The sequence below is a fragment of the Lonchura striata genome, chromosome 5 (assembly GCF_046129695.1).
Source record: "Lonchura striata isolate bLonStr1 chromosome 5, bLonStr1.mat, whole genome shotgun sequence".
Taxonomy (NCBI): Eukaryota; Metazoa; Chordata; class Aves; order Passeriformes; family Estrildidae; genus Lonchura; species Lonchura striata.
Window position 1 is genome coordinate 64,049,641 of NC_134607.1, and position 19,512 is coordinate 64,069,152.

Here is a 19,512-nt window from a genome sequence, read left to right on the forward strand (position 1 = left end):
AAGCAACATGAGCTCAAAAAGAGGCAAAGGATGAGATATTACTTTCAGTGGGAAGTTCATTATTGGCATCACTGGAACAAAGGATTTCACCTTAAAAATTATGATTTCAAATAACTTAGGGATTTTTGTGGAAACAGTCTCTTTTCACAATTCTGTGACATTTACTTTTCCTTAGGAAAGAGCATGAAATCAATATTTATCTGTTCCAAAAGTCCTGCTGCAGGCCAGTTTTCCCTACATCCTATCATTTCCACAACTTTCTCCCTTCATGTTCTGTCCAAAAGTGACAAGAACTCTCTCATTGTGGTGTTACTAATGAAGCTTAGAAACTAATGAGTCTTGAGATTCTGCTGTAGCAAGGAAAGAAAAGTTATCAAATTAATCAGCCCATTTCTCAAAAATTGTATTATCTAACTTGCAAGAAACAGCTCATTGGTGCCAGTATAAAAACCCTTATAAAAAAATTGCTTAATCTCTAGCACAGAAAAATATGATTAAAACCTTTTTAGAGATAAAACAGTCTTTTTTAAAGTGCATGCAAATTAGAGTTCTTTCTGCAAATTTAGAGGCAGAGATACAGAAGCAAGTTACCTTTTCTTTGATACTACGTAATATAAAAAGGACAATCATGAATAGCAGCAAATCAAACTACCCTTTGAAGACCTGTTCACAGTGTTTGTAGAATCTTAATTGTATCTGTTTGAATCCAAAATAGAACAGCACAATCACAAACATTTTTATATTTTACATTGAGATCACACATGGCATCTTTATCCCTGCCAAACAAAGGCACCATATATTTGAAGTGATGTAACTTCATTCAGACTAAACACTGTGCTTTATCAGTAATGCAGTTCTTTGAACAGGGTCTGACCAGTTTGTTTTTGCAAACTAGATGCATCAAATCTCCAAAGAAGCCAGTCCAAGGTAGAGCTGAGTATGCAGAAGCAGCACAAGGACACCAGTTCATCTTTTGCTGGTGCTGAATCCAATCTGGGGCAAGGAAATCTCAGTTAAGAGTGTATCTGCAGCACTAAAATGAGTGCTAGAAGTTAATTCACTGATTAACTTCATTGAAGACATCCAATTTTTTCATCACCAGACTACTTAGTATAGATGTGCTCTTTATATTTTACAGTTGAGAAAAAGCCATTTAGTGTATAGAAGTTGGAGAAGTAATGCTAAGATCATCAGAATAAAGGAAGAGGTCAGTAACACCTTGGCATGAACTGGAAAAATGGGAGAAACTTTTATATCTTAATAATATGCCTGGCACTGTGCCCAGACTAAAGTGAAGAGGGTAGAGTTGTGTTAATTGTTAGCAATTACCAGAGGTTGTACTGATCAGTAGGACAAAATAAGATAGAGGGACCTAGAAGAGAAGCTAGAATTCGCATAAACTTATTTATACATATTTATAAAACTTTACACATCAATAATTTCTTATTCTAACTTGTACAAATACTTAGCTAAATGTTGCAGTGCCCCTATCACATTTATCTGCCTCATTTCAGAGACATAGAGACTGTGGGGTTTAAAAGAGATAGCTAAGATGCATCCAGCAGTTAAGTCCATCTGCTCTACAGAATGAGCAATGCCTTTAATGATGGCTGCCACCAGCAAGGGTTATCTCACAAGTTCTAATTCTGTGCCAAAACTGCACTCATCTACATACCAACCAAAGTTTGGCTAAATACGGCACAGCAAATATTCTTGAAGATAGTGACGATTCTCCAGTCTCACCTGAATTATGAATCACCAAAACAACCAGTAAATGATCATAACAAGGTACCGTGCAAAGCATTGTGTGTTTTTCCTCTTGTATTCAAATATATATAACTCTTTCTGCATAGAATTCTCTATTCCATTACTTTGTAAATGCAGGTTGAGAAATTAGTGGAATAGTGATCTACCTTGTTTCAATATTCCTTCAAAACTCACCTATTTAAGGGAAAACAACCCACCTAACCCAAAACTGAATACAGCATGAAAACTCCCAGGTATTATAAAACATCCTGGGCAGAATTATTTGCAGTACTCCAGAGTACCTGAGAGTCTGGGGTTTTGGGATAACACACACTCTGATATAATAGCATTACTGTTATAGGATCCTTTTTAAGATTAAACTAATCACTTTGGAGAAGCCTCTGCAGATATTTTGCCTCATTATTATCAGTCTAAGTGAAACAGGATTAGTACATGCACTTTACCCTACTGAATAGCCAGTGCATGGGCACCTGGATAAGTTTTCCCAGCAATCTCACAACCACATTTTCTTACTCCAGCAAAACAAGGTCTGGCACCTGAACACAGCACAGGAATGCTGATGTGCTCACAGTATGAGCATAGTATAGATTAGTCACAATGTTAAACATAGTTTGCTATAAGTATTTTTACTACACAAATAGGGATTTGCATCTTAAAGTGAAAAATGGGAAAAATAGCCACTAATCTCAAAGGCTGTGTCCTAAACAACATGCAACAGCAATAATGTTGTTCTGTCCTGTTGTTCTACTGTTGCTTTCTTCAATATGAGATAATTCACCTGCAGCAGTTGAGTCCAACTAAGTGGTACAGATACCATCACAAAGACTTCAATTTTTATTTGCTTATATGGTGAAAGAGTCATATGTATAATTGTTACAATTCAAGAGCAAACCCAAGGAAGAACCTAGGGAAAGTTTTGAGCTATCATTAGCAGGAAGTTCTGATAAATCACATTAAAATAAAGAATTGGGTTTGTACCAGTGAGCATAACAGTGAGACCCTCAGGATCTTTCTTTAGGGATTTTAACTGGTAACATAAGAGTGTTGAAAGTTCTAATTCCCCTAGCAGTTATCTCTTCCATGCTGAGAACACAGTAGGAAAAACTTCATAGCCTAAACAGAGGAAAGTTTTACTAGTGAAGTATATATTGAGATTATATGTTCAGGTCCTGTCTATGCCACAGAGAGCAGGTTCATTTTAAACATAATGTTATATAATTTTTCCTTCTAAATGAATCCAGGGCATTGGGGGGAAAGGAGGGGTTGGTAAGGGGTAGAGTGGATAAGAAGAAGATATTAATATTCATTAGGGCTATCAAATGTAACTCTTTTGTATTACATTGATTTTAACTAAAACTCCTAAATATTGGCCAAGGTTACCATTTTCAAGGATAAGCGATTAAAGTTAAGCACCTGTCTCCTTCTGTAGGAGCTGGCAGGTTGAATGATAACAAGAATGCAGAGCACACAGTTCCAGTGGGTTCTGCCCATTGTTTACCATGTACTGAGTGACATGCTGCAGACTGCGTTAAATACACTAACTAGGTTTTCTGGCATGAGCTATCAACTATGTCTGTGATGGAACTAAAGAGAAAAACATAAAAAAAAAAATCTTTGTTCTATAGTGCTTAGAATGGGCTCTGAATACTGCTCATTTCAGGCAAACTAAACAACAGTCTTTATCCCAGAAAGTATATCTATTCAGGACTAAGAAAGTTTACCCTTCTCTTCAGATATGTACTTAGAGGTTTTATACTCTTGGCATTAAAAATAGCACCTTGCTCATAATGGCACCAAACCAGTCATATATCCTAAAGGCCTTGATTTTCATTTTAGTCCAAAACCAATTTTACAATGGGTAAGAAGTAACCTTTGGAAGTTACCCAGACCAACCACTTTCTCAAAACAAGTCCAGCATATATTAGGTTGTTCAGCGCAACTTTCAGTCAAATTTAGCCAAATCTCTCAGCCTCTCCTCAGAGGACAGTTACTCCAATTTCCTAATAGTCTGGGCAGCCCTTCATTGGACTTATGCCAGCTTGTCAATCTCTTTCTTGTGCAGAAGAACCCAAACCTGGCTGCTGCACTCCAGATGCAATATTACAAATGCTGAGTACAAAGGAATGATCAGTTCCTTCAATTTTTTGGCTACGATGCAGCCCAATATACTGTTGACCATCTAAAGTGAAGGTCTTTGCACAAATCCCTCCTGAATTTCAATGGGTTCATGTCTGCCCATTCCTCCAGTCTGTCTACATCTCCTTGGATGCTGGCCCTAACACAGAGCACATTGACCTTATCTGCCAGTTTGGAATTATGAGCAAACTTGAGGGTCCGTCTCCTCCAGATCATCGATAAACTTATTAAACAAGATAGGGGCAATCTGATTGGCCAAAGCATGACTTACATGTTGTATATCTGTATTGGATATTTTCATCTGCCACCTTCCTCTTAATTTGTCTAAAAATGGCTTACAGCAGGACTCACTACATGAATTTTCCAGGAACGAAGGTGAGATTGACCTGCCCTTTGTTTACTGGTATCATTTTTTGTTCTTTCTGAAAATGATTATAGTATTTCCTTTCCCCAGTCATCAGGAAACTCCCCCAGTCTCCACAACCTTTCAAGGACACCTAAAACTTACCTCATATGACATTGGCCAAATCTCTGAGTACTCACAGATGCATCCCTTATAGTCCTGTGGATCTGTATATATTGAGATTACTCAGATCACTGACTCTATCATCTTCCACTCTTTGACCTACCTAACACCATCTGTACCTACCCAAGCAATGTTTCTAAATTCCTCCTTAGCCTGTTTTACTCCTCTAAATGTTCTTTTTGCACTGGACCCCAGCCAGGTCCTTGTTTAACCAAGACAGACTCCTGATATATATATTAATTTTTGTGAGTACTAGGATGGATCATTGCTTTGTTTCAAGGAGACTGATCTTAAAATCTACTAACTTTCATGAGCTCCTTTGCCCTTCAATACTGCTTCCCACTGGATTTTACTTCCCAGTTCTCTGACTCAGCTGAAATCTACATTCCTGAAATTCAGGGTCTGGGTTCTGTTTCTTGCCTTCCTCAGGAATCCCCTCAGGATCTTGAGCTCTGCAATTTCATTGTCACTGATCAAGCCTGCCTGTCATTGACTGTCACATCCCCAACAAGCTCTTCAGAGGCCATGAATGTCCAGGAAAACATCACCTCTGCCTGTCACACACAAAATTTGTTTTATGAAGTTGTACATGACAACCTTCAGAATTTTCGGGGAATGTGTCCTGCTGTGCTGCCCTTTTGGCTGCTGTCAGGGAGACTTATATATACTATGAGAAACAAAGTCTGTAATAGAAAGATTTTTGTCAAGTGTTTAAGGAAGGCTGTCTACTTCTTCAGTGACATTCAGAGTGTCTGTAACATGCTCTTGCCACAGTGTGCTGTTTACTGGTCTCTCCTCTGACCCTGACATGCAAGCTCTCAACTACACTGTTGCCCATACCACAGAAGAGCTGCTCCTTTGCATTAGCAGCAATTCCCTTTCTCTCTACCTTTTTCTTTCTTAAAGACATTCTTTCCATCCATCTCAGTGCACCAGGCACACGAGGGACCCCACTAAACCTCAGACATACCTGGGATCTCATGAAATACACACCTACTCCTGCCCAAGCTTTTCCTCTTCAAGAGGAGGGTTGAAATAAAACCTGGACTCCCGTGCTGTTCACCATTGCTCCCAGAGCTTTCTAGTAAGTCTTGCTTGCCTCAGGGTCTTCCCTGGCAGTGTAATTGGTGCCCATGTGGATGAGCACCCAGGAATGCCTAATATCTTTCATTTATCATAGGTCTCACATGCATCCTTTATAGTATCCAGTACCTGAAAATTTAAATTACTGTTGGTTATGCAATACTGCCATGTGCAACTTTCATTAGCCTCTTACAACTCTGCAGCTGTACAGTTAAACATGGTATAATCTCAACTTTAGAAACAGCTTCTCTTATTAAACATCTAGTTCCTTTACAAACAAAAAAAAATTATTTTTATAATTTGTTGCCTATATGCCAAAGTTTTACTATAATGAAATAAACAACAGTGAAATTCCGTAAAGTCCAAAACCCCCAAGTTTTCTATATTCAGTTCACTTTCCTAATTCTTACAATACCACTTTCTTAATACCACTTTCTTTAAATAATTAGGCACATTGCAGTGGCTTGTATCATCAGGCAATGTAGCAGTCTCTTTTTCTTCAACAAGTTGTTAAACCTAAATGATGAGCCACAGCTTAAGAAACCAAGACTTCCTGTTGTTAAAGAGATTTTTTTTTTTATACCTGTAGGTAGCCACTAGAAGATAATCACTTCTAGTGATTAACTTATACCACTGTGTAGGAGGCTTTCTTACCTATTATATGGGAACAGTGACACATCTTACTCTAACAGTGGTAATTTATGGTTTTAAGAATTTAAAAACACATGCTCTAGTCATGACATGCAAAAAACTATCTCATGATTTCTTGTGACTTGCAGTTCCCAACTTCATCTGCTCGCTGTGTCTTTACTCAGGGAACTATTGAGTGTGCATATGCATGTGTACTGATGACACATGGTTGGCCTTGCTACTGGGTGGACTTCAATCAGGGAACCACAGCAGTTTTATCTCAAGTGGCATGGCAGGAAAACTCTCCTGGGTCCCAAGGTCCACAGCTCTTGACAGCTTTTGCACTCTCCAAAAAAAGCATTCAGATTTTCAGAGGCTTTACCATCATTTTCATACTAAGCAATTGGATTCTAGAGCAGGATTTAACTAAGTTAGAAGGATGCCTACATTTAAGTACTCTCTACATGTGAGTTGAGTGTTCAGACTCCCATTGCAGTTGGATGAGAGCCAGTCCATAAACCATTAAGGGGGAATCAGGTGAGTAACAGATGGGATGCTGTTGCATAAACATGTTATATGCTACTTAAGACTCCAGCTGCCAGTGCAGAGAGAAAGAGATCTTTTATAAGATCTATAATTTATTTTATAAATTCTCAGTCATATCTGCCAGCTCTACCATAAGGCACATTTAAATGGCATTACATACCTACTTGTGGGCACATAACTTAAGGGAGCAGTGCAAAACTCATGAAGTTAGACAGTTTTGTGGGAAGACACAGAGCCAGCTTTCTTGAAATATAGATGTCCCCATGTCTTCAGCTGAATCTCAGTTTTAGTGTATACTGGAAAGGTAAAGTTTATAAGCCTTTCCTAAGCGCTCTCTTCCTTCACAGTACAAGCCCCATGGCAGACAAATCCAGTGCAAATAACACCTGCAGTTAAGATCAAGAGCAGTTTTTAAGCCTCAAGGAAAAGTCTTTGTAACAGCTTGAAGCATGGAGAAAGAGGAGTATGAGAACTCTTTCAAATGCTATTTCTGAAAAATAATCAAGCCTTTTGTAGGCCTGAAGAAGTATATTTTTACATATTTGGTGGAATGTTTGCATATTCACAGTATGACAGACTGACTGAGGTTGGAAAGAATTTCTGGACAATTCCATACAAGTCCTCTACTCACGCAAGATAACATATAGGTGATTTCCCAAGAGCATGTGCAGACAGCTTTTGAATGCATCTAAGGGTAGAGACTCCACTACTTTTTTCTAATTCAATAGAATACTGCTAAAAAACTTGCTGGTTTGCAATAACATAGCACCAAAGTTACAAACATGCCTCTGATTTAATTCAGCTACAGGGTTTCCCAAAGCAGCACAACCAACAAAATACTGTCCCTTTAGAGATTGTAATTGCAGCAAGTACACTATGAATGTAAATAACTGGACCATTTCTTTTATCAGTTTTACTGTTAAATAACGTGTAGTAACTAGCTAAAAAAAAACCTCATAAAGAATTTTAAATTACTATTATAAACTCATTCAACTTAAAATAAATATCACCCATTTTGGCTTATTTTTTGGGTTATTTTAATAACCCAATTTTAATAACCCCATTTGGGTAATTTTTTTTAATTGCACCAATTGATTTTAACATTGCAGATTAAGTCTTACCAGCTGAAAGAGAATTTCCACTTTAACAGACTTCATACATATAGCAGAGAGATACTCAGAGTTGTAGCAGATTTAATGAAGTTTCTTAACAGTTCCTGAAGTCCTTTGGACTAATTCACACAAAGAAATTCTGAGGATACGAAGACAGATGAATCTACAATTTCAGATAAAACAAGCAAATATTCCCTCCCACATGGATCCTCTTCCTTCTTTCATCTTACCTTTCCTCTTCCCCTGCCCTGAAGTATCTTTAAGTCATCATTTTGTGTATCTACAATTCCCTTAACACCTGTACTACATTTACAAAAATATAAGTAAAAATAATCAGCTCTAACTCAGAAGACACACAAAGAGAATCAAAGAGCAGCTGAGCACTCCCCACGGGCTCTGATGGGAGTGGTTGGGTATAACCCAACTGAGTTCTCAACTTTGCCCATTACCACAGTGTCTTTGATAGTCTTATGACTATAGAGAAGAAAAAAAATTATCATTAAAAGAATGGATTTATGCAAAGATAAAGAGGAAATACGCATCTACAGTGCTATGCTAAATAAATGGATGTTCTCTTTTCTCCTTCATATTCTTTCTGTTGACCTAGAAAAGTGACTTTGAAATCTAAGATTCATCTTTGTAAAGTATGATCTAGATGTTTTTTATGACTTTCACTGGTTTATTTTCTGAATTTGCCTGCAACAAAATATGGAAGAAGCGTCCTACAAAATCAAATATTTTCCTCTGTTTTAAATAGAGGTAGCTCTCAATATCATTTACAAACCAACATTTCACAGAAAAATTCTAGTACAGAAATGTTTGCTATTGACTAATGTATGCTCCATGGACCTAAAAATCCACAAAATAAAATTAAATTAAGGAAATATACAACACAGCCAAAATTCCTACTCATTGAAGATATCTCCTTCCAGAAACAACTCAAGAACAACAAATCAAAGCTCTTAAAAGGCCAAGTTTTATCAACTGCCAACAGTCTTAGGTTTGAACTTATAGCTATTTCTGTATTCTTATCTTTCCATCATCTTGACTCAGTTCCTCCCTAAGGACTAGCTCCATTTTAAATTTTTATTTTATTTTTTCAAATCCCTTCCTAGTTAAATCCCTTCCTAACTCCTCACCAGAAGTTCCTGACTCACTTACTTGCCTTTGGTAAATCTATGAAGTGCTGAATTATTCAGCTGGTAGAAATGTCTTTTTCTGCTACCATGAGGATCACATAAATACTAGAGGACTATCACCTTGCCTTATGTGTTGCATTTTGGCCCTGAATTTCCTAGAATATCATTTGAGAAGTTATTTTTTTCTCATAAAAAGAAAAAAAAATATTTAAACACAAAAGCCTTGTTGCTAAAAATCAGCATTTTAGTACAAAATCCTGTAGGCATAGGCATAAAATTTCCCTTACAGTATGAACAGGCTTATATATTACATTAAAATAAGAGTTTCACAGTCCTGATCAATTTTAAACTCCTACTGTTGTCACTTGGCTGCTAATGATCTCTAATTGAAATTTTTTATTTTATATCTACATTTAAGAAGTTTTTCTGTAAATTAATTATAAGTAGTATAAAGCTTCATGCCTTTAATGATCTTTTTTGTCAAAATTGTATTTTTGACTCACATTTACTGCTTAAAAAATGATAAATGGCAAGTGGAGTACCTCTTCATCAGATATTTTTAAGACCTAGAAATTTCCAGAATTAGTAAATATCTTCAGCAATGAGGATCACAGTACTTCCCAATAAGATCAAAATAACTTACTTGAAACTATTTTAGGACCATTTTTTCCTGCATACATGAAAGTTTAGCAATGCAAAACAGTAGCATTTAGCAATATGACTAATTTGATTGTTCCCTTTTCCCGTACACTTACAGAGAGTATTACACAACAGTTAAGACTGCAATAGTTGGATTGAAGTTGTTTTACTTCAGTTTTTTCTCCCATCTTTGATAATTGTTCCTTCTTTCTCTTTTCCCTTCCTGAAGTAGACATTTGAAATACAATTATTTCACTGTTTGTGAACGTCTCTAGGAAACACCACTCTCTCCATAATGTGGAATTGCTGTTTTAGAGGATGTATTCATGATATTCTAAGGTTCCTCACAGGACTCCTGATACCACTGATGGAGCTGATGGAGAACACAGCCAGAAAAGAGTAACCCACACAAGAATCAGGAATTTTAGCATAACTCTTGCAGTTCAGTATGTGTTTCTAAAATATTAAGAAAATAAACTAGATTATCTCCTCTGCTGGGACAAGGGAGAAAGTCATAAAAGTGTTGTTAAATTAGAACTTCTTATCTACTATTAACCTATTTTATAAAAAATTAATCATGATAAAAGATTATGTTATATAAGACTACATTTCCATTTAACATAGTATATGATTCTATGAAAACAAAAAAATCTGTTTTCTAGCATGTGATTTTAATGTATTGATAGAGACTTTTGATATTTTTCAAGGCATAAATGTCTCTTAATAATGCTCTAATTTTTACCACTTAGTTGGAAGTACCTTTATTATCACAATTGAAAAATGTTGAGATCAACAGTGCTATCATTCAGAAATTCCACTAAGGAGCTATAAAACAAAAGGTGAGTTAGATGCTGCTAGTAACTATTCAACCAGTGATGTTCTTTTTGTTTTTCTAAAACAATTATAGCTTTAAATTCACAAGTTAAATTTAAATTCACAATTCAATATGTAATATCAGCTCAACATGGAAAATTATAACTAATAAAAGTATTGCTTACCTTGAACTTCTGCTTTCCTTATAATCTTGATTTCTTTTTGTTTGTTTTGATATCTAGTGGCTCCAGAAAGCAGCAGAATGAGAATTGCCTGTGTCCCTGTGAATGTCCAGAGCAAAGAGGTTAGCCTGTGATATATTAGTCTCTCTAATCTCTTCATATCCTCCCTGGTGCAGCTGAGTATTTTGCGTAGCCCTTAATACTGAACACAGACTGCAAAATCAGTGATTCCTACTCATCATAGTAGGAGAGTAATTCAATTTCACATACTGTTTTATAACATAACCATCTTATATAAGGTTTAGTTTATCCACTATATTTTTATTCAGAAACCCATTACTTTCAGGGCAGGAATATATCAGTAGCATACCTTACTTCATTATGCATTTTTTGAAACAGTCCTTTTTAATTTGGAAAACTGTCAGTAATATAATTAATTAAATTATAGGTAGCAGTGAACAAAAAAAAAGAAAGATACAAAGCATAGCCAGTCCTATGCCACGTGCCCTACTCTCACACACACAAACCCAGCTCTGGACAGCTGCCAGTTCTCAATTACTTTTCCTGTCTGAGCTGGGGTCTTATCACTGATAACCACCATTCCTCAAGCAACCTGATGGGCAAGGTGGGATTTCTCATTTAGTTAGCACTATATTTGTGCCAAGTGCTTTTTATCAGTGTTGTATTAAAAAAAAATGATTTAATGACTATACAACTAGCAAAATCTGTTTTCTTCACAATAACTTCTCCAAATTACTTGCTGATTTCTGCAAATTCTTAAATGCATCAAAGGGGTAAAGATTTTTCATATTCACAGTCTAAAATTTCTTATCCACTTCATTTTCCTCCCTTAATTCTGAGTTAGTAGAATTGGAAAGAACAAACCCAAAGCATAACTGGAATGAGCTGACCTAGCATGATTTCTGCTGGTAGACCAAAGCAGATTACATCACACAAGGATTATAGATTAAGATTACTTTGCTGATTCTGTGAATGTCTATGAAGAGCTCAGATTTTTTTTCTTTATTGTAACTTTAGCATTTGGGTGGGCTCATTCAGTGTTTCATTTGTGCATTTGCTATGTCATGTTTTAAGCTGAATGAAAATGAGCATGACAGCTGTTTGTTTACTTCTACCAGCTGCCCTCGTGCATATCCATAACAGACATGACCTGTTCTAGATGGGTTTTAAGAAGATCCTTTAGACAGAAAAACAGTACTGCAATGAAATTCCCCAAGATAAGATTCAAATGAGGAATATTCTTTTTCTACTGTGACACAAAACTGTCCACATGACCAGCCTCTAATTCTTCAGACACAGCTATCCTATTGCTGAAATACCTTTAAAGTTTCACCTTGCTCTATACTGTGCTTCAATATACCCATATATATGTATACCTGTAGAAAATAAAAACTTGCCCTGCAGATATGTGCAAGTAAACTATCCATTAATATATTAAAAATCCCATTTAAATATTATGAAAATTCCTATAAAATTTTGTAGTATTTTCCCTGGTCTCATAATCACATGGTTGAAGCTTATCTTATACCATTACAATGTTGGAATGTGTGTATTGTGATGTTGGACTTGTACTTTTGGTTTGCTTTAATTCCTGTAGTGTATTCCACAGTCACATGCAAAATGGATTATGCTAAAATTTATGTATATTGGGCAAGGAAAATGTCCTTGCTGTCTGCAACCAGCAGTTCTTCCAAATCATGATACTGCATTCATTATCAATGTCATGTTTTAACACAGTTCAGCAGCTGAGTAATAGTTTGAAGAAAGTTTCTGATTGTTCATTATTCATGCCAGCAAATTGATTAGTTGTCTCCACTGACTGAAGATATCAACTGTGGATTGAGAAGCTGAAACTTCAGGTGACATGTTTTCACCTCAACAGTCTGCTGGCCAGTTTCTAAGGTTTATGTGGAAACTAGTAACTTTGAATTGGTTTTCAGGATCTGCTGATTGCCTGTCAGTGGAGTTTGTGTAAGGGGGTTTATGCATTCTCCTTGACTCAGGTCTGGATCAATAGGAGAGTTCAGCGTGAGGTAAGTGCCACCTCGACACTTCCTGATTCCCTGGGGTAGTGATCAGCTCTGTCACACTGCCATTTTCTTCAAGTCTCTCTTTTCACTGTAACAGTTGTAAGAGACCCCTAAGACAAATAGGAAATGAAATTCCCAAATTAAGAAATCAAGAAGTGAAAAACTAAGTTTCTGTCTCCAGCTCAGAACTTTTGTTCAAAATTTTCAATTCCCATGTGCTTCTATTGTACATGATCAGTAGAAAGGTGCCATTCAGAAATGTTAATTGTGCAAATACAAAATATTCAGTATCTTCAAACTTCTGAAGATTTTGTGTAAGCAAAATATTTCAGGATCGCCATATAGTCTGTATAATTTTGTCCAAGAACTTTAACTTCAAAATTAACATATCTGCTCATTAAAATATGGATGAAATCAGGACTAAACAGAAAATGCTGAATTCTGTTACTATGAAGCTTACTGTGACATAGAGTACATCATATTTAGATCTGTATCCTCACTTTTTAGAATATTTACATCAGTTCTAAAAGGCCACTTTCTTCCCCCACACATTACAGACCTTAATTTTCCTTTAAAAATATAACTATGGCTACCACAACTATAACTGTACCTATAAATAATATTTTTCAAATGAATTGTTTTGTTTATTTTCAATGCCATACACACCTTTGTGGAATGAAGAGCAGAAGTGCAAACAGATCAAGGGTCAGAGAAGGGGAAGTCCAGCCACCAGAGCAGGGCTTCCTGGCAGTCCAGGGAGGGAATAATGCCAGAGCAGGTATCCACACTGCAGCCCATGAAGGATCCAACAATGGAGCCAGTGAATATTCCCTGAAGGAAGGAACTACACCAGAATAGGTTCCTGATGAGAATTTGGCTGGTGCTGTCATTACTGCTCCCATACTGGGTACTTTTTCCTGAAGGACCCATAGGGTTACCAGGCTGTTCATTTTATAATTACATAAATTACAATTTTTATATATATATATATAAAATTTCAGCTCTAATATCAATGATGAAAGCAAACAGGAAGACCTGTCTGCTATCTGATTGTAAGTTTACTGTTACTGATAGAAATATGAGCAGAAATTCTCTGTATGCATATGTTGTTCCATATTATCTCCATGATTGTCTTACCTTTTCTGCAAAGTTATGTCTCTGTATATAGATGGAGAGAGAATACAGGGTTAGAGGCAACTCCTACTTTTCTGCTTCCATATTTTAAAAAAAATCTTTCCAATCTGAGGTAACAATTGCTTCACCTTCACAAGAAACAGTGATTATCCTTGCACTTGAACTAAAGATAATCTCAGTAACCACCTTAATGTCAATCTCATGGATGTTCCCTTAGATGACATTTTCCTACTCTTCTGTGCTAGAGTGATTTTGCAAGGAGGTGTTTTTTGTTCCTGAAGTGTAGGGGATCTTTTGGCAGCCTTCTAGAATAACCTTTAGTGGTTTAAGGTTAACTGTGATAAAATTGTTATATTACTTCTGCACAAAACTGCAGAAAATGGATATAAGGTCTCTTTTGCAGACCTCTAAGGAACAGGAGCTATTGTTTCTCTTAGTTATATGCAAAAAAGAAAAGGTGTCTTTCCACTAATGAGTATCTCTCCTGACAAATGCTACTGCTTCTTAGTGATGTTCCAAATAGCATATTAAAAAAATAGTATTCATTGATAACCTCTTCCAAAGATATCTTACTTAACAATGTAAATTAACATTTAAAGTGTGGTACCTTCTTGCCAACATATGAAGCAATAAAGCTGGCTGCAACATTTCATAATTTTGATCATCAGAACAAATGAAATAAAATTTCACACTTTGACTACCTTAATGTTAAGTGTCATATATTTTTAATCTAAATGCCAATTTTCCATTTTTATTCCTAATTCAGTAAGACTGACTAACATACATCCAGTGAAGCTATAAAACATAGAGAATAAAATTATTATCCTGTTGAAATTAATATTTTTTTATCATTAACCTATGAGTATGCAGTATTTTTTTTCCATTGCCTCCTCATTTGTATCTTTCCTCTGCTTATTTAGAATAGGAAGTATGTAATTAGGTTTATATACACATGTGATTAATCTAAATTTTGAAGAATTTTTGGAAAAAAAAGTATGGTCGTTTATACCTTTCTAATTGGTTATTTCTATATTTCATTCATCCATTCAGCCTATAGACATGAATTTTGCAAATAATTCAGAATTATAAAGACATAAGTATTTATTTTTAAACATCCATCTGTAGTTTTATTCTAATGTCTCAATACTTGAACTTAAAAATCAGAAAAAAATGCCAGCAGACATCGCTGCAAATTTGAATGGTGCATACCCTGCAAAAGCTTCCTAATTAATGGCAAAAATAGAAAATACAGACTCTGTCTGTACCAGCAAAATAAGGCTGATTAAACACATTCATTTCTCATGTGCTGAACCTCTTAACAGTTAATTGGATTGACATCTTCCTTGAAGAGACACCAGCAGGTGGCTTTTGAATTCGATAGAAGTCTACAACTGCAAATCATTGGTCAGTGAAAGATCCCACTGACTCCCTTTGGTCCTGCATCAAGACTTGCACTGTCTGAACACGACCATGATTTGTGAGCCCTGGTACAGAGCCCAGCAACCACAGACTATCCCCATGCACTGGCTCGGTGGCAGGAGTTATAATTTATAGAATGATAAAACAGATAATTCTGGTACAGAAGAAAGTATTATTCTTCCTTCTGAAACACAGAGAGATCTGTTCAGCAAACTTCTAACCTCAGCCCTAAATGAAATCACACAATTTGCAGGAATTAGTTATGGGGTAACTTCTACCATAGATTCCAACACATTGATGACATGGGACTGAACCAGAAGAAATGAAGCTTGAATTCGAAGCACATTTATGCCCAGGCACAATCCTATTTCCTGCCCTCAAGCTTGAAGGTGGAACTTTGTCTTTTATGTCTCTTATAAATCATGTTTCCTTCCATTGCCTGTACACTTGCTAGACATACCCAGAGGCATAAAAAGAAGTGAGCCAAAACAACTGCTTGTGCTGTTAGTACAAACGCTTTTACTTACTTCAAACATTTTAACTCCTAATTAACAAACTCTTTTAAAAGATTCCATTCTCTCTTCCCACAAGTAAAAACATATTTATGACTTATTGTGATATAGCTTTGATGGACGTTTTCCTTAAGTGGAAATTTTTTTCTGTAAATGCAGTTTATTACCTTGTTCCTAACCCTTTAGGCAAGTTCTTTTACCTGTGGCTGTCAAATTCAATATGCCTTCTGTAAAAGTATACCCTGAATTAATCTGAGTCAGGATTGGCTCTTGCCAACAGTTCTCCTAACTTTACTATACTATTAAAAGCAATAAATTAAAGGCTTTGTTTGTCCCAAACTGTGGTAAAACACAATGAATATTCCTAGATGGGAAGTTCTGGAGAAAGATATTACTTTCTTCAGCTGTGGAGATAGAATTTTCCCAAACTCGTTACTGTTAATTGTCTTGCAGTTATAGGTGACAAGAAAAATAACGCTATTTCTAGGGCTGTGTGGTCATCTGTGAGAACAGCAGGCTCAGTTCCATAACACTGAAGAGAGAAATAATGACAAATGTTAAAAAAGAGTCCCTTAGACCTCTACCCTTTAGAGAATAGCATAGATTCAACTGGGTCTCAAAAGTTCACTGCGTTCAGAAGATATTTTTGTCTGATTTATTGTTGTTACGTCCCTTTCTGTATACACTTTGTCATTTTTTTCAACCTTTCCTCCAATGGAACTGTAATTACTGGAAATATTGCTCATAGTTATACAGCTTTCTAAAAAGGACACCAAATGTACTACTGTTTTTATAAGAACATCAATCTGCTATATAATTAACACTGTTAGTGTGGAAGAGGGAAAATGAAGTCTTCAGGGAGCATCAGGAAGAGTATTTTAAAAGCACATTTAAGTTGCCTTTTCCAAACTCCACTCAAAGGTCAAAAGTATTTAACTTCAATAATCTAATTATACAAGTGTAAAATGCAGACAGAAGGAAAAAATCATAAAGAAGAGGACTTTTCTTCCTTTTACTGTAATAAAGAGTTTTTCTTGCAGGTACTTTAGAGCTGTAATTAATTATTTACCTTGTCCTTTACAGTGCAGGACAAACAATCCCTTGAAATTTTCATTATCTAAAGAAATTACTGAGATTACAGTCACCTTGTGCCAGGGCTTGTCCTTCTCTGATATTGTCATGCTTTTCCCTTGAGCTGTGTTCCATTGCAGGACACAGAAGTGCTCACTGCTGGCAGAGGTCAACATGGCTGCAGTAGACAGAGTTCATGCAGTTTTCACTGCAACACGACTATTCACATAACCATTCCTTTATTTAGTTTTACAGAGTTAAGGCATTGCATATGGTAAATGGACAGTTATGCAAAGTTTCTTGAGAAAATTCTCTAAATGCTACTGTTGCTTATGCACAGGTAGACAAATGTCTTAAGTATTCAGAGGCAAGTCCATAAAAGTACACAGATGTCAGCATCAGTGAAAAAAAAAACGATTTTAGTATGGCAGATAAAGGAAATTTTATATCACTCACAGCCCAAACAACAATTAATACCATCTTAAAAAAATCTAATATAGGAGTTGACTTCTTCTTACACATGTTCCTATTCTTTATGGTAATTCACAGACTGAGAATGAAATCCAACACTGTCGGATTGGAATCCAACACTATTGTTGAGAAGTTAATTAAAAAATATTTAAAAAAAAAATATTAATGCAAAATGGGGAGGGAGGGAAGAAAAGGCCAGGTCTTCACAAAGACATGCAAAGAGACTTTACACAGAGAAAATTATGAAGAGAAATGTGAAGAGCAGAAGTCAAAACCAGCAAATTACATGACTCTGGTTGAAATGACTTGCCTTTGGGTTGAAAACATTGCCTTTTTGGTATGCAATGTCCCTTTTAGGTCTAGTTTCCTTGTATTATATTCTGCAGAATAAAAGTTTGCAGTGGTTACGATTTATTGCTTCTAGAAAGAAGCAGCCAAAGGTTCATAAAAGGCAAGAGCTAAGCTAAACTTAATGCTAATGCTTCAGCAGAACAAGACATAATTTTTAAGAAATGTTTGAGGTTTTGTCTCTTGTTTGCTTTTTCCTTTCCTTTTTCTTTTCCAGTCAAGTACATAGGAGAGAATGGGTAAAGTGAACAAGAGAATCAAAGAAATGATCCTTTGCATGTGTTCAGCTGGCTATGACATTTGTTTTAGGCATTTGTTTTATCCATAAATTACCAGAGACCACAGGTTTTACACTAGATGAGCTCCTGTACATGCCAATAGGCAAGAGTTAAATTTTCTAAGATGTAGCAAGTTAGATGCCTAACTACTAGTGATTTCAGCTTGCTTCTCAGGCTAGCCCCTAGAGGGCAGGGGAAAAAAAGGAGGGGTGTGTAAAGGGGAAAAGTGGGAATGTTTTAAAGATTTCTCATTAAACCCGGGATTAAAAAATCAGTGTAAAGGACACAGAAAGATATTGTGGTTGTCATATTTTAGGTTACTAACAGAAGACCTTTATTGCAGATCAGTAGTTTTTACCTTTCTGTACACAGCACTACACATGCATTTCCTTTTACATGTCTCCCACATGTTTCACTGTCAAGAGGAGAGAAAGCAAGGTAGTACTCCCAGTTTTCTTTTCATCTATCAACTTACTTTTCCATTCCAGAACCTTTTTCCTTCAATAAATATTCATACTGAAAAAATTAGGTGTTTATCTTGATATATTGATGTAAAAATATATGAGAAAGAATGAGTTTACTGGTCTAGAGTAACCTAAATTTTCTACTGATAAGAGACTGAATTTTCATTTTGCTTAGAAGCTGGGTGCATCTTACCTATCTGGGCATCAATGAAGTACCTGAGATAATGTCACACTGGTGAAAATTGGATAAGATTGAGATATTTGGGTTTGCTGAGAACAGAAAAGCAAGAAATATAGAAAAGCACAGTAAAGAGCAGAACAAGCTTGGGGAAGGCTTACAAGGAGATCTCTTTGAGAACTGGTCATGAGGTTAATCTTTTTAATATGCTATCTGATGTCCTTGGCACAAGTGGAAGAGTGGGTTAATGAGATTGTCTGATTAAAAAGAATTGGATTCATCATCTGTACAGAAAAGAATTTAAAATTCTCTTCTCCATAGGAAAAATTGGATGACCTTGAGGATGGTAATAATAGAAATGAAGTGAAATTCAATAGCTTGTGAACTTAAACAACAGGAATTGATGCCACAATGCAGAGAGTGAGTCTGAAACAGGAGAGGAAAAGAATATGGGTAAATACATCTGTTACAGGACGACTAAAAATCATTGATGCAAGAAACTTCTGAAAAACAGCAAAGAAAATTTAAAACTGTTTCAGGCTTTGTATTTGCAGTAAAGAAATAAAAAATAATAATATTAATATGAAATACCTTAAGGTCTTACTCTCATCTGCAGTACTGGTTATATCAAGTGGGGTAGTTCTAGTTCAAGAGAAAATAACTTGAAATAAAGTAGATAAAAAATCAACAAAGAGTACCACAAAGGCTGTTTTAATAGTGCAGCTCTTTAAACCCTGGTAAAATAGAGTCTGAAAAAGGGATATGATTTTATACCCTTGCATCAGAAAAACAAGTGCATTGCAGGTAATAATCCACAGGACAGTGTTGACATAAGAGCAAATTATAGAGTTCCTGACCCCTGCCAGGGTCCCAGACCTTCCAGGGCAAACAGAGGGAAGCCCTGGATTCCCACAATGCACAACAAAACAGACCTATTATTAATACTTTTATGTTCAAATGTTGAGATCTAATGCATATGAAGCATAAACATGAACATTATTTGACCTGAATAT